At 38.3% G+C, this 24,878-nt stretch overlaps 1 protein-coding gene and 1 pseudogene across 2 annotated transcripts in view; both read left to right on the top strand.

Moving 5' to 3' along the window:
* The window catches only part of C2CD6 (C2 calcium dependent domain containing 6), a gene marked incomplete at its 5' end in the record, with an annotated part of 138,778 nt that overhangs the window by 102,633 nt on the left and 11,267 nt on the right, over positions 1–24,878 (top strand).
* LOC309963172 (WASH complex subunit 3-like) lies at positions 16,912–18,261 on the top strand (annotated as a pseudogene). The gene has a single exon. The product of its transcript is annotated as a WASH complex subunit 3-like (transcript).

The following is a 24,878-nucleotide window of genomic DNA, read 5'->3' as shown; positions in this document are numbered from 1 at the left end:
TTGTGGATGTAGTATGACTGTTCCTTTATGTGTCTATTTATTGATGAGGATCTTATCCTTTTAGTATTAAATACTACATTGACTTCTTATCAATTTGGTATAATCTGAAAAAGAATAATAAATCTTATAAATGATACTAATTATAAGTATAGCACTAGCCTCACTACTTGTATTTACTGCATTCTGACTCCCTCAATTAAATATTTATACAGAAAAAACAAGTCCCTATGAGTGGGAGATTTGATCCCATAGGATCGGCATGCTTACCCTTTTCCATAAGTTTTTTCTTAGTAGCTATAACATTTCTTCTCTTTGACTTAGTGATTGACCTCCTTTTTACCTTTATCCTGAGCATCCCAAGCAAATAATCTAAAAACAATACTTGTTGTAGCGCTATTCCTAATCCTACTACTAACAACAAGCCTGGCTTATAAATGAACCCAAAAAGGACTAGAATGGACTGAATATGATAATTAGTTTAAGCTAAAATAAATAATTTTGACTCATTAGATTGTGATCAAGTTCATAATTATCAAATGCCTTTAGTATATATAAATATCATTATAGCATTTACAGTATCCCTTATGGGATTATTAATATATCGATCTCATGTAAGATCCTCACCCCTCACTACTATTCCTAGAAGGAGTAATATTATCACTATTTATTATAGTAACACTAATAATTTTAAATATACACTTCACCCTAGCTAGCATATATTATACCTACTATATAGCAGGCACCATGCTATAAATCATTAACAATGATATACTATAGATGGGTACCATATTGATAAGCTTTTTATGTTTATCATTTTATTTAATCCTTATAACAAAGTAGGCATTGTTATTTTATACATTTTGCAGATGAGGAAACTGAGGCTTAGTAAGATTAGATAAGGTAGTTGGAATTTGGACCTAAAATACATATGATCAACCACCTTCTCCTGCCCACCTGACCTTGAGTAACTAAAAATGTATTAGTGAATGTAGCTGACAGAAAGTGGGGAATTACAATACATCTATAACACTAGATGAGTGCACAGGGTACCTTGGAAGCATCCTGTGAAGAATGTACCTAACAGGACCTGGGGCAGGAGAGGGAGGGTAGGTATGGGTAGTGAAAGGCCTTTTTAACCAAAAAGTGTGATTCAGTGAGATATTCGGTTGGCCAAAAAGTTCATTCAGGTTTTTCTGAAACATCGTACGGAAAAACCCGAACGAACTTTTTGGCCAACCCAGTAATATATGTAAAATATTTACCAGTGCTTTGCCAACTTATATTGTGTTGGTTGAATTGAACTGAACCCTAATAGCATGACATTCCCAGGACCATTCAAGCAATTCATATTGTGAAAAGACCAATGAGCTAGAGAAATGAAGATTTTTATGTCTATTCCAACTCAAACTATTTTGACAAAGACAAATTTATCAAAAATATGCAGCCCTAAGGGTCTCCAAGGGACTCACTTAGAGACTCCTCAGTAAAGTACAAGCCATCCCCTAAATGACAGAGTACTAAGGTCTTTAATCATAGTTGTTCATCTTCTTTACCATAATGTACGCATCTTGAGAGCTAAGAGTTTGTGTGTCTTGTATTCCCAGTATCTAGAACAATGTCTGGAACCTAGACAATTGACAAATACTTTTTGAATGAGTACCCACTATGTGCCAGGTACTGTGGATACAAGAATGAAAAGAACGTAGCTGTCGACTTCAAAGACCTTATAGCCAGGTGGAGGAAAAAGACTTACTTGGAGTAAGCCATTTTATTACAGTAACATAATTGGTATAAAGGAGATAAGTTTACAAAGTACAGTACGCATCAGCAAAGAGCACTGACAGATTAAGATGATCTGTCAGCTGGCTTAAGATTTGTCTTGACTCCATATTAACTGTGGCACCTTAGGTGATTTGTCACATTACCACCACAGCAATATCCTTTACAACTGATCATGTGACCATTGTCTTTACTAGATTGGGGCAAGGTATTTGTCCACTCATCGTTCTATCTTCTGACACCTAACACGGTGGTACAAAGTAGTCAACTGATAGGTGTTGTGTTTTGTTTATGTTTAAACCATGTGGTTTTTTGGCTTATTCCGTTACCACTAATAGTTTCTGTCTACCAAGTGCTCTATGACTTTCCCCTAAAGGTGTTGGTAGTGTTAGGCAAATGCTCACAAGTATACTCTAAATATATTTTCCTACTCCCAGGGATACTACACTCCTCACTCCCTATAAGATCACCTGCAGCCAAGGCCAAAGGCCACCTGTGGACTTGGGGAACTGCATGTTATAACCCCTCAAGGATCTAGACTGAGGGCAGTCAAGACCTATATAGGGGGAGGGTTATTGAACTCAGCTAAAACCCTGAAAATGATAGGTATATTTCTTTTTTAGAAACACACACAGATATGTACACACACACACACACACACACACACACAATTTATGTAATTGAAATACAAAATTTCACCACTTTAAAATATATGCAGAAGAAGAAAACAAAAGATAAATGGAGGATAAAGGAAAAAGATTTATCATAGCATTAGAGAGAGGCATGGCAACTAACGAAAGGACAGCCTTCATATATACCAACATGGTATCAGTACAAGCAGAAAGTTGATCTTCTATCTCAAACCCCCATTCCCACCCCTGGGAAAAAAGGTAGTGCACTCTGATTTCCCCATGTGGTAGGACTGAACAGGCAGCCAATCTTCTATCTCTACCCAGGAGAAGAAGGTAATGCTCCAATTTTCCTGCTAGGATAGTGTTGTGGGGCTAAGCTGTGAGCTGATCTTTCATCCCCAGCCTGGTGAAAGAGGCAATGCTGTGATTCTCCCATCAGGGTCAAGTAGTCAGCTACACCCCTATCTGCACTTAGTTGCAATAAGATTTAATGAGGCTGTGCAGTGTGGTCCTAATCAGCATTAGACTTCATCCTCTTCACTGTCAGGAGGATCCAGTGGGGAACTGAGCCTCCACCCCACCTGGCGTCAATGAGGAAAAACTAGGTGGTGAGAGGCAGGCTACATGGCGCTTTGCTTCTCCCTTTTTACTCCTTGTTGTCAAGGGGCCTAGTGAAGAAATGACCTTACACCCACACTTGGAAGCAAGAGATGATTCAAGTAGCTGCCCCACTTTCACTGGAAAGATGCCAACTGGGCAGGGGGGAGGTGTTCAATGTCCATCCCACCTGTTTGCAACAAGTTAGTGTGAGTCACTGCCCCATTTTTGCTGGGGTGGTGTCAGGGGAGCCTAGTGGGATACCAAACATGCACACCCACCTGGCTGGCCCCATGCTACATCTCAACAGAGTGACTGCCTGCTAAAATAAATATTTCAAAAGATCCAGAGTCTTATAAGATCCAAAGTGTCCAGAATAAGATTGAAAATCACTTGTCATGGGCTTCCCTGGTGGCATACTGGGTAAGAATCCACCTGCCAATACAGGGGACACGGGTTTGAGCCCTTGTCCAGGAAGATCCCACATGCCGCAGAGCAACTAAGCCCGTGCCCCACAGCTACTGAGCCTGCGCTCTAGAGCCCACAATCCACAACTACTGAAGCCCACGCACCTAGAGCCCTTGCTCCACAACAAGAGAAGCCACCTCAATGAGAAGCCCGCACACCGCAACAAAGAGTAGCCCCCACTCACCGCAACTAGAGAAAGCCCATGCACAGCAATGAGGACCCAACGCAGCCAAAATAAATAAATAAATTTATATATTAAAAAAAAAGAAAATCACTTGTCATACCAAGAACTAGGAAAACCACAACATCAATGAGAAAAGATAATGAACAGATGCTAACACCAAGATGAGTCAGATGTTGAAATGATCTAAAAGAAATTTAAATAACCACCATAAAAATGCTTCATCATCAGTCATAAATTCTCTTGAAACAAATGAAAAAACAAAAAATTATCAGCAGAGAAATACAAGTTATAAAAAAGACCAAATGGAAATTATATAATTGAAAAAGACAATAACGAAAATTAAAATCTCATTGATTGGGCTCAGTAGTGGAGTGGAAATGACAGAGGACAGAAGTAGTGAACTTGAAAAAATATCAGTAGAATTCACCCAATCTGAACAACAGAACGAAGATAGACTGAAAAAAAATAAACAGAATTTCTGGGATCTGTGGAACAGTAACAGAATAGTTAATATTCATATTATTAGAATCCCAGAAGTAGAGAGGGGAGGGAGGAGGAGGAGAAAGAGAAGAAGGAGAAGGAGAAATTATTCAAAGAAATAATGGCTGAAAACATCCCAACATTGGTGGAAAACATAAACCTATAGATTAAAGAAGCTGAGCAAAGCCCAAAGAGGATAAACCCAAAGAAATGCAAGGCATCATTACACTTCTAAAAATTAAAGAAAAAATTTCTTGAAAGCAGCCAGAGAGAAACAATGAAAACTGTAGGGAATAGAAACCTACCAGGGAATACCTATTTGAATGACAGTGATTTTCTCCTTTAAAATAATGGAAGCCAGAGGATGTGGCACAATATTTTTCATGTATGAGAAGAAAAGAACTGGCAACTGTAAATTATATACCCAGCAAAAATTCAGAAGTAAAGGGGAAATAAAGACATTCTCAGACAAAGGAAAAGTAAGAGAATTTGTTTGTAGCAAACATACCCTTAATGAATGCCTAAAGGAAATTCTCTAAAAAGAAAGAAAATGATAACAGAAAAAGGATTGGAACTACAGAAAGAAAGAAACATCAGAATGGGCAAATATTGGAGACTATCCTAATTCTCAAGAGTTTTTAAATAATATGTGATGAGTGAAGCAAAGGTTATAACACCATCTGCTGTAATGTGAAATGTAAGTAGGGGAAATACTTAAGACAGACAATTATTTTTTAAAAGTAGGGAGGATTAAAGTGCCTAAATGGAAGTAAGATGTCTATACTACACTCAAAGGGGTAAAATATCAATACCAGTACGTTGTAATAAGTTAAGTGAAGATATTATAATACCGAGCACAACCACTAAGAAAACTGTAAAAAACAATATACTGGGACTTCCCTGGTGGCGCAGTGGTTAAGAATCCACCTGCCAGATGACATGATACTATACATAGAGAATCCTAAAGATGCTACCAGAAAACTACTAGAGCTAATCAATGAATTTGGTAAAGTAGCAGGATACAAAATTAATGCACAGAAATCTCTGGCATTCCTATACACTAATGATGAAAAATCTGAGAGTGAAATTAAGGAAACACTCCCATTTACCACTGCAACAAAAAAGAATAAAATATCTAGGAATAAACCTACCTAAGGAGACAAAAGACCTGTATGCAGAAAATTATAAGACACTGATGAAAGATATTAAAGATGATACAAATAGATGGAGAGATATACCATGTTCTTGGATTGGAAGAATCAACATTGTGAAAATGACTCTACTACCCAAAGCAATCTACAGATTCAATGCAATCCCTATGAAACTACCACTGGCATTTTTCACAGAACTAGAACAAAAAGTTCACCATTTGTATGGAAACACAAAAGACCCTGAATAGCCAAAGCAATCTTGAGAAAGAAAAACGGAGCCAGAGGAATCAGGCTCCCTGACTTCAGACTATACTACAAAGCTACAGTAATCAAGACAGTATGGTACTGGCACAAAAACAGAAATCTAGATCAATGCAACATGATAGAAAGCCCAGAGATAAACCCACACACCTTATCTTTGATAGAGGTCACCTTATCTTGATAAAGGAGGCAAGAATATACAGTGGAGAAAAAACAGGCTCTTCAATAAGTGGTGCTGGGAAAACCAGAGAGGTACATGTAAAGTATGAAATTGGAACACTCCCTAACACCATACACAAAAATAAACTCAAAATGGATTAAACACCTAAATGTAAGGCCAGACACTGTCAAACTCTTAGAGGAAAACATAGGCAGAACACTCAATGACATAAATCACAGCAAGATCCTTTTTGATCCACCTCCTAGAGAAATGGAAATAAAAATAAAACATAAACAAATGGGACCTAATGAAACTTAAAAGCTTTTGCACAGCAAAGGAAACCATAAACAAGACGAAAAGACAACCCTCAGAATGGAGGAAAATATTTGCAAGTGAAGCAACTGACAAAGGATTCATCTCCAAAATGTACAAGCAGCTCATGCAGCCCAATATCAAAAAAACAAACAACCCAATCCAAAAATGGGCAGAAGACCTAAATAGACATTTCTCAAAGAAGATATACAGATTGCCAACAAACACATGAAAGAATACTCAACATCATTAATCATTAGAGAAATGCAAATCAAAACTACAACGAGGGGCTTCCCTGGTGGCGCAGTGGTTGAGAGTCCGCCTGCCGAGGCAGGGGACACGGGTTCGTGCCCCGGTCCGGGAAGATCCCACATGCCGCAGATCGGCTGGGCCCGTGAGCCATGGCCGCTGAGCCTGCGCGTCCGGAGCCTGTGCTCCACAGCGGGAGAGGCCACAACAGTGAGAGGCCCGCGTACCACACACACACACACAAAAAAAACCTACAATGAGATATCATCTCACACCAGTCAGAATGGCCATCATCAAAAAATCTACAAATAATAAATGCTGGAGAGGGTGTGGAGAAAAGGGAACCCTCTTGCACTGTTGGTGGGAATGTAAACTGATACAGCCACTATGGAGAGCAGTATGGAGGTTCCTTAAAAAACTAAAAATAGAACTACCATACGACCCAACAATCCCACTACTGGGCATATACCCTTTGAAAGCCATAATTCAAAAAGAGTCGTGTACCAAAATGTTCATTGCAGCTCTATTTACAATAGCCAGGACATGGAAATAACCTAAGTGTCCATCAGCAGATGAATGGATAAAGAAGATGTGGCACATATATACGATGGAATATTAGTCATAAAAAGAAACGAAATTGAGTTATTTGTAGTGAGGTGGATGGACCTAGAGTCTGTCATACAGAGTGAAGTAAGTCAGAAAGAGAAAGACAAATACCGTATGCTAACACATATATATGGAATTTAAGAAAAAAAAAATGTCATGAAGAACCTAGGGGTAAAACAGGAATAAAGACACAGACCTACTAGGGAATGGACTTGAAGATATGGGGAGGGGGAAGGGTAAGCTGTGACAAAGTGAAAGCGTGGCATGGACATATATACACTACCAAACGTAAAATAGATAGCTAGTGGGAAGCAGACGCATAGCACAGGGAGATCAGCTCGGTGCTTTGTGACCACCTAGAGGGGTGGGATAGGGAGGGTGGGAGGGAGGGAGACACACAAGAGGGAAGAGATATGGGAACATATGTATATGTATAACTGATTCACTTTGTTATAAAGCAGAAACTAACACACCATTGTAAAGCAATTATACTCCAATAAAGATGTTAAGAAAAAAAAAGAATCTGCCTGCCAATGCAGGGGACACAGGTTTGATCTCTGGTCTGGGAAGATCCCACATGCCACGAAGCAACTAAGCCCGTGCGCCACAACTACTGAAGCCTCTGCACTTAGAGCCCATGCTCTGCAACAAGAGAAGCCACCTCAATGAGAAGCCCCCGCACCGCAACGAAGAGTAGCCCCTGCTCACTGCAGCTAGAGAAAGGCTGCGCATGGCAACGAAGACCCAACACAGCCATAAATAAATAAATAAACAAACCAAAAAAACCCAAAACAATGTACTGAAAAGCTATAAACCAATGTGGAATCCTAAAAAATATTCAAACAACCCACAGGAAGGTAAGGAAAGAGAAAATAAGGAATGAGAAATAGAGGAAACAAACAGAAAATAAATAACAAAATGGCAGACTTAAGTCCCAACATGTCATTGATAACTGATATGGAAATTTAGTAAATGATAAGTGGTCTAAATACACCATTTAAAAGACACAGTTGAGAGAGAGCAATTAAGATGGCAGAATAGAAGGGCCCGAAGTTCACCTCCTCTCATGAGCACACCAAAGTCACAACAATCTGCAGAATAACCATCGTTGAAGAAGACTGGGGACTTCTCTTGTGGTCCAGTGGTTAAGACTCCACACTCGCAACGCAGGGGACCCAGGTTTGATCCCTGGTCAGGGAACTAGATCCCACATGCTGCAACTAAGAGCCTGCATGCTGCAACTAAAAGATCCTGAATCCCACAATTAAAGATCCCACATGCCTCAGCGCAGAACCTGTATGCCGCAACTAAGACCTGGCACAGCTAATTAATTAAAAGAAAAAATTAAAACCTACCAGAAAAGACCCTCTACAGCTAAAGACATAAAGATGGAACCACAATGAGACTGGTAGGAGAGGCGGACTCTAGATATAATCAAACCCCATACCCTCCAGGTAGGTGACCCACAAACTGGAGATAATTATATTACAGAGGTTCTCCCACAGGAGAGTTCTGAGCCCCATGTTAGGACCCCCAGCCCAGGGGTTTGGCACCAGGGAGAGGAGCTCCCAGAGCATTTGGCTTTGAAGGCCAGTGGGGCTTGATTGCAGGAGCTCCACAGGATTAGGGGGAATAGAGACTGCCCTCTTAAAGGGCGCACACAAAATCTCACATGCACTGAGAACAAGGGCAAAAACAGTAGTATGAGAGGAGCCTGAGCCAGACCTACCTGCTGGTCTTAGAGGTCTTCTGGGGAGGCAGGGAGCAGCTGTGGACCACCATGGGGATATAGACACTGGTGGTCGATATATCAGGGGGCATTCATTTGCATGAGTTCTGGAGACAGACATTTTGGCACCAAGACCTGCCCCGGCCAACAGCCTGCAGGCTCCAGTGCTGTGATGCCTCAGGCTAAACAACAAACACAGCCCCACCCATCAGCAGACAGGCTGCCTAAAGACTTCCTAAACCCAAAACTGCCTCTACATATGCCCTGAGACATGACTCTGCCCACTGGAGGACCAAGACCCAGCCCCACCCACCAGGGAGCAGTCACCAACCCCTCCCAGCAGGAAACCTGCACAAGTCTCTAGAAAAGCCTCACCCACCAGGAGGCATACACTAGGAGCAAGAAAACTACAGTCCTGCAGCCTGCAGACGGAGTCCACAAACTCAGTCTGGACACTGCCCGGGGACCAGCTGGCCCCTGGCCTTTGGGTGACGAGAGAGGAGTTCACTGCTGGGACACATAGGACATCCCCTACAGAGGGCCACTTCTCCAAGGTTGAGAAACATAACTAACCTACCACATACATAAAAATACAAATAGCAGTTTACACAAAGGAATATATTTCAGACGAAGGAACAAGATAAAACCCCAGAATAAGAACTAAGTGACATGGAGATAGGCAATCTAACCAAAATAGAGTTCAGAGTAATGATCATAAAGATGATTAAAGAACTTGGGAGGAGAATGGATGCACAGAGCGAGAAATTAGAAGTTTTTAACAAAGAATTAGGAAATATAAAGAACAACCAAACAGAGTTGAAGAATACAATAACTGAAAGGAAAATACACTAAAATTAATCAATAGTACACTAAATGAGGCAGAAGAACAGATCAGTGAGCTGGAAGACAGAGTAGTGGAAATCACTGCTGCCAAACAGAAGAAAGAAAAAAGAATAAAAAGAAATGAGGACAGTTTAAGACAACAGTTCTGGGACGACATCAAGCACACTAATATTTGCATTAGAGGGTTCCCAGAAGGAGAAGAGAGAGAGAAAGGGCCTGAGAAAATATTTGAAGAGGTATTACCTGAAAACTTCCCTAACCTGAGGAAGGAAACAGTCACCCAAATCCAGGAAGTGGGTAAGAGTTCCATACAGGATAAACCCAAGAAGGAACACACCAAGACACTATTAATCAAACTAACAAAAAATAAAGACAAAGGTAAAATATTAAAAGCAACAAGGGAAAAGCAACAAATAATATATAAGGGAATCCCCATATGGTTATCAGCTGATTTTTCAGCAGAAACTGCAGGCCAGAAGGGAGTGGCACAATGTATTTAAAGTGATGAAAGGGAAGAACCTACAACCAAGAATACTCTAACCAGCAAGGCTCTCGTTCAGGTTTGACAGAGGAGTTTAAAGCTTTACACACAAGCAAAAGCTAAGAGAATTCGGCACCACCAAACCAGCTTTACAACAAATGCTAAAGGAAATTCTCTAGGCAGAAAATAAAAGGACACAACTCGAAACAAGAAAATTACAAATGGGAAAGCTCACTGGTAAAGGCAAACATGCAATAAAGGTAGGAAATGATCCATACACAAATATGCTATCAAAACCAGCAATCATGAGAAGAGGAGAGTACAAGTGTAGGATATTGGAAATGCATTTGAAATTAAGAGGCCAGCAACTTAAAACAATCTTGGATATATACAGACTGTTATACCAAAACCTTATGGTAATTGCAAACCAAAAATGTACAATAGATACACACAAAAGAAATAGCAATCCAAACACAACTCTAAAGATAGTCATCAAATGACAAGAGAAGAGAACAGAAGAGGAAGGGAAGAAAAAAGACCTACAAAAACAAATCCTAAACAATTAACAAAATGGCAATAAGAATATACATATCAATAATTACCTTAAATGTAAATGGATTAAATGCTCCAACCAAAATATATAGACTGGCTGAATGGATACAAAAATAAGACCCATATATATGCTGTCTACAAGAGACCCACTTATGTGGTAGATATATACAATGGAATATTACTCAGCCATTAAAAAAAGAATGAAATAATGCCATTTGCAGCAACATGGATGGACCTAGAGATTATCATACTACGTAAGTCAGACAGAGAAAGAGAACTATCATATGATATCACTTTTATGTGGAATCTAAAAAGATGATACAAATGAACTTATTTACAAAACAGAAACAGACTCACAGATATAGAAAACAAATTTATGGTTACCATAGCGGAAAGCTGGGGGAGGGATAAATTAGGAGATTGGGATTAACATATACACACTACTATATATAAAGTAGATAATCAAAAAGGACTACTGTACAGCACAGGGAATTCTACTCAATTTTTATTTATTTATTTATTTTTTTGCGGTACGCGGGCCTCTCACTGTTGTGGCCTCTCCCGTTGCGGAGCACAGGCTCTGGACGTGCAGGCTCAGCGGACATGGCTCACAGGCCGGGCCGCTCCGCGGCATGTGGATCTTCCTCGACCAGGGCATGAACCCATGTCCCCTGCATTGGCAGGTGGACTCTCAACCACTGCACCACCAGGGAAGCCCTCAATATTCTTTAATAAGCTATATGGGAAAAGAATGGATATATGTATATGTATAACTAAATCACTTTGCTATACACCTGAAATTAACACAACATTGTAAATCAACTACACCCCCATTAAAAAATAAAAATTAAATTAAAAAAATAAAAAATAGGGAATTCCCTGGCAGTCTGGTGGTTAGGACTCACTGCTGTCACTGCCAGGGCTCCAGGTTCAGTCCCAAAGTTAGTAGAAGGAAAGAAATCATAAAGATCAGAGCATAAATAACTGAAATAGAGATGAAGAAAACAATAGAAAAGATCAATGAAACTAAACGCTGGTTCTTTGAAAAGATAAACAAAATTGATAAACCTTTAGCCAGACTCATCAAGAAACAAAGGGAGAGGGCTCAAATCAATAAAATTAGAAATGAAAAAGGAGAAGTTACAATGAACACCACAGAAATACAAAGGATCATAAGAGACTACTATAAGCACCTAAATGCCAATAAAATGGACAACCTGGAAGAAATGGACAAATTCTTAGAAACATACAGTCTCGCAAGACTGAATCGGGAAGAAATAGAAAATTTGGACAGACTGATCACAAGTACTGAAATTGAAACTGTGATTTAAAAACTCCCCAAAAGGGGCTTCCTTGGTGGCGCAGTGGTTGAGAGTCCACCTGCTGATGCAGGGGACACGGGTTCGTGTCCCGGTCTGGGAAGATCCCACGTGCCGCGGAGCGGCTGGGCCCGTGAGCCATGGCCGCTGAGCCTGTGCGTCCGGAGTCTGTGCTTCGCAACGGGAGAGGCCACAACAGTGAGAGGCCCACGTACGGCAAAACAAAAAAACCTTAAAAACTCCCCCAAAACAAAAGTCCAGAAGCAGACGGCTTCACAGGCGAATTCTATCAAACATTTAGAGAAGAGTTGATACCTATCCTTCTCAAACTACTCCCAAAAAATTGCAGAGGAAGGAATACTTCTGAACTCATTTTATGAGGCCACCATCATCCTGATACCAAAACCAGACAAAGATATTAAAAAAAAATTATAGGCCAATATTACTGATTAACATAGATGCAAAAATCCTCAACAAAATACAAGCAAACCAAATCCAACAATACATTAGAAGAATCATGCGCCATGATCAAGTGGGATTTATCCCAGGGATGCAAGGATTTTTCAATATCTACAAATCAATCAGTGTGATACACCACATCAACAAATTGAAGGAAAAGTCCGTATGATCATCTCAATAGATGCAGAAAAAGCTTCTGACAAATTTCAACACCCATTTATGATAAAAACTCTCCAGAAAGTGGGCATAGAGGGAACATACCTCAACATAATAAAGGCCATATATGACAGATCCACAGCCAATATCATTCTTAACAGTGAAAAGCTGAAAGCATTTCCTCTAAGATTAGGAACAAGACAAGGATGTCTACTCTTGCCAGTTTTATTCAACATAGCTTTGAAAGTCCTAGTCACAGGAATCAGAGAAGAAAAAGAAATAAAAAGAATCCAAATTGGAAAAGAAGAAGTAAAACTGTCACTTTTTCCAGGTCACATGATACTATACATAGAAAATCCTAAAGATGCTACCAGAAAACTACTAGAGCTCATCAATGAATATGGTAAAGTTGCTGGATACAAAATTAATATACAGAAATCTGTTGCATTTCTATACACTAACAATGAAAGATCAGAAAAAGATATTAAGGAAACAATCCCATTTACCATCACATCAAAACGAATAACATGCCTAGGAATAAACCTCCCTAAGGAGGTAAAAGATCTGTCTCTGAAAACTATAAGATACTGATGAAAGAAATTGAAGACAGAAAGATATACCATGTTCTTGGATTGGAAGAATCAATATTGTTAAAATGACCATGCTACTTAAGGCAATCTGAAGATTCAATGCAATCCCTATCAAACTACCAATGGCATTTTTCACGCAGGTAGAACAAAAAGTTTTTAAATTTGTATGGAAACATAAAAGATCCCAAATAGCTGAAACAATCTTGAGAAAGATGACTGGAAGTGGAGGAATGATGCTCCCTGACTTCAGACTCTACTACAAAGCTACAGCAATCAAAACAGTATGGTAATGGCACAAAAACAGACATAGATGAATGGAACAGGATAGAAAGTCCAGAAATAAACCCACACACTTATGGTCAACTACTCTATGACAAAGAAAACAAGGATATACAATAAAGAAAATACAGTCTCCTCAATAAGTGGTGCTGGGAAAACTGGACAGCTACATGTAAAGAATGAAATTAGAACATTCTCTAACACCAAACACAAAAATAAACTCAAAATGGATTAAAGACTTAAATGTAAGATCAGATACTATAAAACACCTAGGGGAAAACGTAGGTGGAACACTCTTTGACATAAATTGCAGCAATATGTTTTTGGATCCTTCTCTCAGAGTAATGGAAATAAAGACAAAAAATAAACAAATGGGACCTAATTAAACTTATAAGCATTTGCCCAGCAAAGGAAACCATAAACAAAACAAAAAGACAATCTATGGACAGGGAGAAAATATTTGCAAATGCCATGACCAAAAAGGGATTAATCTCCAAAATATACAAACAGCTCATTCAGCTCAATAACAAAAAAACAAACAACCCAATCAAAAAATGAGCAGAAGACCTGAATAGACATTTATCCAAAGAAGACATACTGATGGCCAAGAGGCACATGAAAAGATGCTCAGCATCACTAATTATTAGAGAAATGCAAATCAAAACTACAATGAGGTATCACTTTCCACCAGTCAGAATGACCATCATTAAAAAGTCTACGAATAATAAATGCTGGAGAGGGTGTGGAGAAAAATGAACCCTGCTTCATTGTTGGTGGGAATGTAAATCGATACAGCCACTGTGGAGAATAGTATGGAGGTTATTTAAAAAACTAAAAATAGAGCTACCATATGATCTAGCAATTCCACTCCTGGGCATATATCCAGAGAAAACTCTAATTTGAAAAGATACATGCACTGCAGCGTTCATAGCAGCACTATTTACAATAGCCAAGACATGGAAGCAACCTATATGTCTATCAACAGATGAATGGATAAAGAAGATGTGGTAGGTAGATAGAGATATAAAATGGAATATTACTCAGCCATTGAAAAGGATGAAATAATGCCATTTGCAGCCACATGGTTGGACCTAGAGATTATCATACTAACTGAAGTAAGTCAGAGAGAGAAAGACAAATATCATATGATATCACTTATATGTGGAATCTAAAAAATGATACAAAGGATCTTATTTACAAAACAGAAATAAACTCACAGACATAGAAAACAAACTTATGGTTACCAAAGGGGATAGTGTTGGGTGGGAGCGAGATAAGTTTGGAATTTGGGATTAACATATACACACTACTATATATAAAATAGGTAAACAGCAAAATCTACTGTATAGCACAGGGAACTATACTCAATATCTTGTAATAACCTACAATGGAAAAGAATCTGAAAAATTATATATATATATATATATGTATGTATGTATGTATAACTGAATCACTTTTTGTACACTTAAAACTAACATTAAAAAAAAAAAACTAACAACATTGTAAATTAACTATACTTCAATTAAAAAAAAAAAGACAGGGCCTTCCCTGGTGGTCCAGTGTTGAGAATCCTCCTTCCAATGCAGAAGACACGAGTTCGACCCCTGTCGGGGAACTGAGATCCCACATGCTATGGGATAGCTAAGCCTGCACACCACGACTAGAGAGCTCGCATGCCGCAATTACAGAGCCCACGTGCTCTGGAGCCCATGTGCCATAACTAGAGAGAACCCCGCACACCACAGCTAGAGAGAAGCCCACACACCACAACTAGAGAGAAGGCCACACACCACAACGAAAGATCCCGCATGCCACAGCTAAGACCCAACACAGCCAAAAAAAAAAAAAAGACAGTTGGCAGTGTGAATCAAAAACATAATCCAACAACATGTTGTCCACAAGAAATTAACTTCAAATATCAGTGCAATGACATATGTAAACTAAAAGCAAAAGAATGGGAAAAAATGTGACTTCAAAATTTAATCATTAGGGCTTCCCTGGTGGCGCAGTGGTTGAGAGTCCTCCTGCCGATGCAGGGGACACGGGTTCGTGCCCCGGTCCGGGAAGATCCCACATGCCGCGGAGCGGCTAGGCCCATGAGCCATGGCCGCTGAGCCTGTGCGTCCGGAGCCTGTGCTCCGCAACGGGAGAGGCCACAACAGTGAGAGGCCCGCGTACCGCAAAAAAAAAAAAAAAAAAAAAAAAAATACATATATATATATATATATATATATATATATATATATATATATATATATATATATATATAAATTATTAAATGCAACAAGGGCTATATTAATATCAAATAAAGTAGATAGACTTACTTGCAAAGAAAATTACTAGAGATAAAGAGGAATGTTATATAATAATACAAGTGTCACTCCACCAGGAAGACATAACAATACTAAAGTAACAAAGCATGACATTACATGATAGAGCTGAAAGAGGTAATAAAATCCACCCGTGTATTTGGGGATGTCAACACCTCACTCTCAGTAAATATAGAACTACTAGACAGAAAATCAGCAAGAATATAGAACACCTTAACAACACAATAAACCAACAGGGTCTAACTGACACTCCATCCAACAATAGCAGAGTACACAGTGTTTTCAAGTGCCCATGGAACATTCACTAAGATAGGCCACATCCTGGACCATAAAACCAAGTTCAACACATTTAAAATAATTAAAACTATATGAAGTGGTGCTGTCTGACCATAATGGAATATAGGGAGTTCAAGGGATTTGGGGGCTGATCAAGGAAAACCATTTGACCAGGTGGCAGTAGCACACACAGCTTTATTTGAGTGACACTTCGACAGGTTTGCATGTGGGGGAAGTTTCTCACAGCATGAGACCATCTAGAGGCTACCGCACAGAGGCCAATACTCAGAGGGAGAGAAGGACAAGGAAATTCCTAGAGGAGAGGGATATCAGAGAGAGGGTTACATCTCTAGGTGATTTCACTCAGCAGCCTGGAAGGGAGTCTCTGGGTCAGGAACCCCAAAAGGCAGCAGAGTCTTGGGGTCTTTATAACCCCAGGGTTTATTTTACCTATGGCTAGTATATGCTGGGCACAGTTTCTTGAGTATATAAAGCAGGCAGGCTCTAAATAGTTAAAAAATCTGCTTATTTGGTTGTGTTTAAAATAATTGGATGCGTACAAATTTTAGTCTGGTGCTGGCAGACTTTTGAGCTAATGGGTCTCAGCCTGCTGTGAATAAGTAAACAACCTGGGGTGGGTGGGGTGGCAATACGCGGAGGCCATCTTTGTCTTGCATACAGAACACCGAATCAAATGAGAAATCAATAACAGAAAGACAACAGGAAAATCTCCAAACACTTGGAAATTTTAAAACACACTTCTAAATAATCCCTGGGTCAAAGAGGAGATCTCAAATGGAATAAAAAATACATAGAATAAAAATGAACATATATCAAAATTGATAAGACAGTTAAAACAGCAGCACTGAGAGAAATGTATAGCACTAAATGCATACATTGGAAGAGGAAAACTTTCAAATTAATAAGCTAAGCTCCCACACCTCAAGAGCTTAGAAAAAGAAGGAGCAAAATAAATCCAAAAAGATGAATGAAGGAAATAATAAAGAACAGAGAGGAGATGGATGAGGATGGGCTTCCTCTCATGGGGTCAGGCATAGACCTGACTAAGGTGCCAGCTGTTCAACAGAACAGAACGGTGGCATTTCTAAACCAATTTGTGGTACACAGTGTACAGTTAGTTTCTCAACCAATTTTCTACAGTTTGTGAGGAGAAACTGGCAGACCTTTCTCTTTGTATCCAGCAAATTGAAACAGCTCTCAATATTTTAGATGCAAACTTGTCATCTATCCCAGGGCTAGATGATGTCACGTTTGAAGTGTCTCCTATAAGTGTCACTAGGATCACAAATGAAACACATTCTGAAACCACTTCAGAGCAATCACAGCAGAACAGTTTACAAGACTCTGGACCACAGGAAAGTGAAGTAACACCACAAAATATCTTAACTGTAGCCAAGGATCTAAGATATGCCAGATATCTCAAAATGGGTGGGTATTCCAGTGATGGCAGTAAGAAACAAAATGATATCAGAAGGACTAGACCCAGATCTTCTAGAGAGGCCAGATGCTCCAGTGCCTGATGGTGAAGGTGAAAAAAATATAGAAGAAAGTTCAGACAGCAAATCTTCTTTTAGTGACTAAGCTTAATTTTATAACAATTACATATATATGTGTTGGTACACATTTACATTCTATAAGAAAGAGAGCCTGAACTTTAACTCAGTCATAAAAACACCACATGGCTACATATCCACCACCAAGCTTCCTCTATGTTAAAAAATAAATAAATAAAGCATTTATAATAAAAAAACCCAGAAATCAGTGAAACTGAAAATTTAAAAAAAATAGAGGAAAATCAATGAAACAAAGCTCGTTCTTCAAAATAATCCATAAAATTGCTAAACCTCTAACAAGACTGACAAAGGTAAAAAGAGAGAAGATGCAAATCACCAAAATCAGGAATGACACCTGATATACCACTACATACATATATGCAACCATTAAAAAGATAACAAGGAAATACTACAAAAAGTTTTATGCTCATAAATTAGAAGAAATGGACCAAGTCCAGAAAACCACATACTAAATCAAGATGAATTAAACTGAATAGTCCTGTAGCCATTAAAGAAATTGAATTGGTAATTTAAAAGTTCCTGGAAGAGAAATGTCCAGGCCCAGATGGTTTCACAGGAGAATTTTACTAACATTAAAAAAAAAAAACCCACTAATTTTACACAACCTATTCTGAGAGAGAAGAGGAGGGAACACTTTCCAACTCATTTTATGAAGCTAGTATTACTCTGATACCAAAACAAGACAAAGACATTACCAAAAAAAGAAAACTACAGACTAATCTCTCTCATGAACTTAGATGCATAAATCTTCAACCAAATATTAGCACACCAATACTGTAATGTATAAAAAGAACTATATACAATGACAAATGGTAAGTATTTCAGGTGTGCAAGGCTGGTTCAGCATTTGAAAATCAGTCCATGTAACCTATGATATCAGCAGAATAAAGGAGAAAAATCATATGATCATATCAATTGATACAAAAAAAGTTCTTCACAAAATTCAACACCCAATCATGATATAAAACTCTCGACAAGGTAGTATTAGAGGGTAAATTCCTCAACTAGATAAAGAGCATCTACAAGACCTCCATATTACATTATACCTAATGGTGAAAGACTGAAGGCTTTCCTTCCAGGATCAGGAACAAGGCAAGTATGTCTGCTCTTATTCTTTTTCAATATAATACTGCAAGTTTTAGCCATTGTAATAGAGCAGGAAAGGGAAATAAAAGTCACACAGATCGGAAAGGAAGAAATCAAACTGTCTTTATTTTCAGATGAAAAAGTTATCTATGTAAAATAGCAAGGAGTCTACAAAAAAAACTACTAGAACTAGTAAGTGAGTTGAGCAGTTTAAAAGATAAAAATTCCAAATGCAAAAATCAACAGCATTTTAACACTCAGCCATAAAAAAGAATGAAATAATGCCATTTGCAGCAACATGGATGGACCTAGGGATTATCATACTAAGTGAAGTAATGCAGGCTGAGAAGGACAAATATATGATATTGCTTATATGTGGAATCTAAAAAAAATGATACAAATGAACTTATTTACAAAACAGAAATAGATCCACAGACGTAGAAAACAAATTTACAGTTACCAAAGGGGAAGGTGGAGGGAGGGATAAATTAGGCATTTGGGATTAACATATACACAGTACTATACATAAAATACATAAGCAACAAGGTTCTACCATATAGCACAGGGAACTATACTCAATATTTTGTAATAACCTATAAGGGAAAAGAATCTAAAAAAGAATATATACACACACACACACACAAATGAATCACTTTGCTATATACCTGAAACTAACACAACATTGTAAATCAACTATACTTCAATTTTTAAAAATCAGCAGCATTTCTACATACTAACATGAACATGTGGAAACAAAAATTTTAAACACAATAACATTTATAGTAACTCCAAAGAAAACTAAATACTTTTAAATCTAACAAAGCATATACAGGATCTAGATGATAAAAATCACAAAATGTTGATGGAAGAAGTCAAGGACCTAAATAAATACACATACCATATTCATGAATTGGAAAACAACATAGTAAAGATGTCAGTTCTCCCCAGATTGACCTATAGATTTAATGTAATTTCTATCTAAATACCAGCTCTTTGTAAATATAGACAAGATCATTCTAAAATGTGTATAGAAAGGCACAGCTCCTAGAATAGCTAAAATCATCTTTAAAAAGAAGAAAATGGGAGGAATCACTTTACCTAATTAAGGCCTACTAGCTACAGTAATCAAGCTACAGTAATCAAGAGTAAAGATAGTGTGGTATTAGAGGAGAGAGAGACACAAAGATCAATGGAACAGAATAGACATCCCTGAAATAGACCCACAAAAGTATGCCCAACTGATTTTTGACAATGATGCGAAAGCAATTTAATGGAGGAATGATAGCCTTTTCAAGAAGTAGTGCTGGAGCTATTGCACATCCATGGGCAAACAAAACCAAACCTTGACCTAAGTCTCTTACCTAAAATAAAAAACAGTAATAAACTTAAGTGCTGGTGAAATTGCTGATGGGAATTTTTAATTTTATAACCACTCCTGAAAACAGTTTGGTAGTTTCTCAAAACACTAAATATGCAACTGCCATGTAACCCAACAATTATACTCTTGGGCATTTATCCCAGAAAGATTAAGTCTTATGATCACACACACAAAAACACCATGAACACAAATATTTATAGCAGCCTTATTCATAGTAGCCAAAAAGTGGAAACAACACAATTGTTCTTTAATTGGTGAACAGCTAAATAAACTGTGCTACCTCCATGCCATGGAATAATACTCAACGATACAAAGGAACTTTGATACATACAACAACCTGGATGAATTTCCAGAGAATTATGCTGAGTGAAAAAAAGCCAATCCCCAAATATTAGATGCTATATGACTTCATTTATATGAAATTCTTGAAATTACAAAATTATAAATGTAGAACAAGTTAGTGGTTGCCAGGCATTAAGTAGGAGGTGGATACAGGAAAGAAATGGGTGTGACTCTAAAAGGACATTAGGGATCCTTGTGGAAATGTCTGCATCTTAACTGTACCATGTCAATATCCTGGTTGTGATATTGATATTACATCGTTTTGCAAGATGTTACTGTTGAGGGAAACTGGATAAAAGGTACATGGTCAAGAGTTTAATTTTTTTTAAATAAAGAAAAAGAAAACTTACCTTAAATATTTTTCTTAAGGGTGGTAGTCAGACCTGTATATGACAGATAAAACTAAATTAAGTTGAACAAGATAAATTCAGTGGGTAACCCATAAAACATAGGTTACATAAAATCAACAGACTTAGAAAGTTGAAAGAATCTATCACCTAGGGCAACAGGCTTATAAACTGAAGACATATCAGAGTTCTAGAACAAATTCCTAAAAGTCTAAGCTAATTGCTTCATAAACAAGTCACAAAATCTTCAGAATCTACGGTAAAATAAACTTTGAAGTTAAAAGAAGAGTTTTTTATGAACCAAGGTAGACAGTGTGTTAAAGAAATGCAGTATTTTGAGACAAACTTCTGGAGTGCTAATCTGAATTGGAAAGGACTAACGTCTCTTTCAACTCATAGCTGATTCAGGTGACAGTCTTTCAATAGTTCCTTTACATTTTTAGAGCCCCTTCATAAATTAAGATTTTCAAGATATAGCTTAATAAGTTTCTATTTAAACCCTGACAATGACAGGATGCTAAATCATTTCCCCAAAGGTCAGGGTGGAAGAAAGGTAGGGGGGATGGGGAATTTAATTTTTTCTACCAATGAAAAGCAGTGTTTGTTGATGGTAAGAGAATTAGGAATAGGAAACTAGGATATAGGAAAAAGAGCTTGGATTTTACCGTAAGAAATATCTAGGTTCAAATCCAGATTCTTCCACTACCATGGTCACATAACTTTGGGCAATTTACATCTGACTTTCAGTTTTCTCATCGCAAAATGAGTATACTATCATCTATTTCAAAGAATTTTAAAGGGTTTGGAACATAATAGTCACTTGCTAAATGGTAAGTATTATATTATAGGATAAATATGAGAAGCAGAATTGTTGGATCAAAGTATATAAGCATATTTACTTTTTTTTTTTAACATCTTTATTGGGGTATAATTGCTTTACAATGGTGTGTTAGTTTCTGCTTTATAACAAAGTGAATCAGTTATACATATACATATGTTCCCATATCTCTTCCCTCTTGCGTCTCCCTCCCTCCCACCCTCCCTATCCCACCCCTCCAGGCTGTCACAAAGCACCGAGCCAATATCCCTCAGAATGGGAGAAAATATTTGCAAGTGAAGCAACCGACAAAGGATTAATCTCCAAAATTTACAAGCAGCTCATGCAGCTCAATAACAAAAAAACAAACAACCCAATCCAAAAATGGGCAGAAGACCTAAATAGACATTTCTCCAAAGAAGATATACAGACTGCCAACAAACACATGAAAGAATGCTCAACATCATTAATCATTAGAGAAATGCAAATCAAAACTACAATGAGATATCATCTCACACCAGTCAGAATGGCCATCATCAAAAAATCTAGAAACAATAAATGCTGGAGAGGATGTGGAGAGAAGGGAACACTCTTGCACTGCTGGTGGGAATGTGAATTGGTTCAGCCACTATGGAGAACAGTATGGAGGTTCCTTAAAAAACTACAAATAGAACTACCATATGACCCAGCAATCCCACTACTGGGCATATACCCTGAGAAAACCGAAATTCAAAAAGCATATTTACTTTTGATAGATACTACCAGATTATCTTTTAAACCAGATTTACTTATTTGCATTTGCGCCCAAAATGTAGGAAAATATCCATTATCTCACAGCCTGGTCATTTTTTGTTAATTTGCTTTTGTTAATTTTGTTTTTGTTAATTTGATGCACAAAAATGATATTCTATTGATTTGCATTTTCCTGAGAATTAATGAGTGAACAGTTTTCATGTGTTTATTATCCATTTGTATTTCTGTTATTTGACTGTTTATAATCTCTGCTCATATTTACAAATTGGGTTGTGTGTTTATGTGTGAAAATGCTTTATGTATTTTGAATAAAAATGCTTTGTTATCTACGCTGTTTGTTATCTGCATTTTTTTTACTTCTTCAGAGTCCTTATAGAAATTTGAACTGTTTATGTGGTCAAATCTGGCCGCTTTTCCTTTGTGGCTGTTAGTTTATATCTTGTTTAGATTATCCTTCCCCTCTTCAAGATTATGTCAGCATTCTCCTAGCTGATTTTCTCTGTATACTTTTTTTTTTTTTTTTTTTTTTTTTCAGTACGCAGGCCTCTCACTGTTGTGGCCTCTCCCATTGCGGAGCACAGGCTCCGGACGTGCAGGCTCAGCGGCCATGGCTCACGGGCCTAGCCGCTCCACGGCATGTGGGATCTTCCCGGACCGGGGCACGAACCCGTGTCCCCTGCATTGGTAGGCAGACTCTCAACCACTGCGCCACCAGGGAAGCCTTATGTATACTTTTTTATGTTTAAATATTTAATCCATCTATACTTAATTTTTTTAGTATGAGGGAAAGGTCTATTGATAATTTTGCTGAAGTGGATAGATGATTACCTCAACGCTATTTATTAATTGTTCACATAGTTAACATGTTTTTGTCTGTCAGTATCCCTTCTTGAGGATAATATCCTCAATCCTTGGTGTAGTTGGCAAACTTGACCCTCTGCCTCTGTGGCAACAAGGAGGAGCATGTAGTTTGACATAAAAATATTAAGAGGGACTTTCCTGGTTGTCCAGTGGTTAAGACTCCACACTTCCGCTGCAGGGGGCATGGGTTCGATCCCTGGTCGGGCAACTAAGATCCCGCATGCTGTAGGGCGAAGCCAAAAAAATAATAAAAATTTAATTTAATTTAAAAAGATAAAAATATTAAGACAAGTCTATATAATGTTGATTTCATAAGGAATATGTTAAAAATAAAAAATAGAATGAGTATGAAAGAAAAGTGTGAAAAGTCAATACTTTTTTTAATAATAGAGTTTAGTGTATGAAATCAACATTGTATGGAATTTCCACTTAAAGGACAAATTAAGCACAGTTTTGGCATTAATATCTCACCTCTTTTAAAGAAGACATACAAATGGCCAGTAGGCACGTGAAAAGATGTTCAACATCACTAATTATTAGAGAAATGCAAATCAAAACTGCAGTAAGTTACCACCCTACACCGGTCAGAATGGCCATCAGTAAAAAGTCTACAAATGGGCTTCCCTGGTGGCGCAGTGGTTGAGAGTCCGCCAGCGGATGCAGGGGACACGGGTTCGTGCCCCGGTCTGGGAAGATCCCACATGCCGCGGAGCGGCTGGGCCCGTGAGCCATGGCCGCTGAGCCTGCGCGTCCGGAGCCTGTGCTCTGCAACGGGAGAGGCCACAACAGTGAGAGGCCCGCGTACCGCAAAAAAAAAAAAAAAAGAAAAGAAAAGTACCTGTCAGCTCAGTCTGCCTCTGTTTTAAGACTTTCTCTCAGAAGCTTCTCCCGACAAGTTCCAATTATATGTAGTTGGCCAGAACCTTGTCACATGGCCACTCCTGTCTTTTAAAGGAGGCTGGAAGATGCAGCTTTTTGAGTAAGGGTTTTTGCCCCTAAACAAATTGAGGTTCTTGAGATAATATGTATTTTGGGAAAGTAATTCTCATTCTCTGTCATAGGGAGCAAGAGACTAGTTAAGACACTATTGTTGGGAAGAGATGATGGTCGCTTGTGCTACAGTGGTAGTAGGTGGTGGTCGTATATGATTGGATACTTGATATATTTTGAAGCCAGTAGCCATAGAACTTAGTGCTGGGTTATATATGAAAAGAAGAAGGTGGAGAGATAGGGTGACACAGATTTCTGGTCTAATAATTCAGTAGATGGTAGCATCATTACCTGAGATGAGGAAAAACAGAGAAAAGCCAAGGTTTTGTGGTTTTTTTGAGGGGGAGGGGAGCAGGGTGGTAATCTAGAATCCTATTATATATACATTAAATTTGACAAGCCTATTATATAGCTAAGTGGAAATCAATAATACCCTTTTAGATATTTCTGAGGATACTATTTAGAATCTTTTCCAAGGGGCATCCTCCCCCTACATTCTTCAGAAATAGCTCTATTTACTCTGGGGTTAGTTCTGTTTATTCTTATTGATCCTTCACTTACATGTACTGATTTTCCTCATATCTGATGAGCTCTGTTGGCTCACTTTATATTTGTGAATGAAGGAATATGTTGGTTGTATAGGTATTCTCTGTGTGACAGGCCAGCTTCCCTGGAGGGTATATGGGGATGGAAGAGGGCAGGCAGGATGGCTGGAGACCCTACAGCATTTCCAAAGAGCCAGTGTATTTCTCTCCTGAATAGAACTTCCTTCCTTTTTATCCCCCTTCAGTTATCTGATGTGAAAATGTGAGTGGC

The sequence above is a fragment of the Leucopleurus acutus genome (assembly GCF_964270905.1).
Source record: "Leucopleurus acutus genome assembly, chromosome: 6".
Classification (NCBI taxonomy): domain Eukaryota; kingdom Metazoa; phylum Chordata; class Mammalia; order Artiodactyla; family Delphinidae; genus Leucopleurus; species Leucopleurus acutus.
The sequence above is the reverse complement of the archived record's forward strand: the minus strand, read 5'-3'. Positions and strand labels throughout refer to the sequence as shown.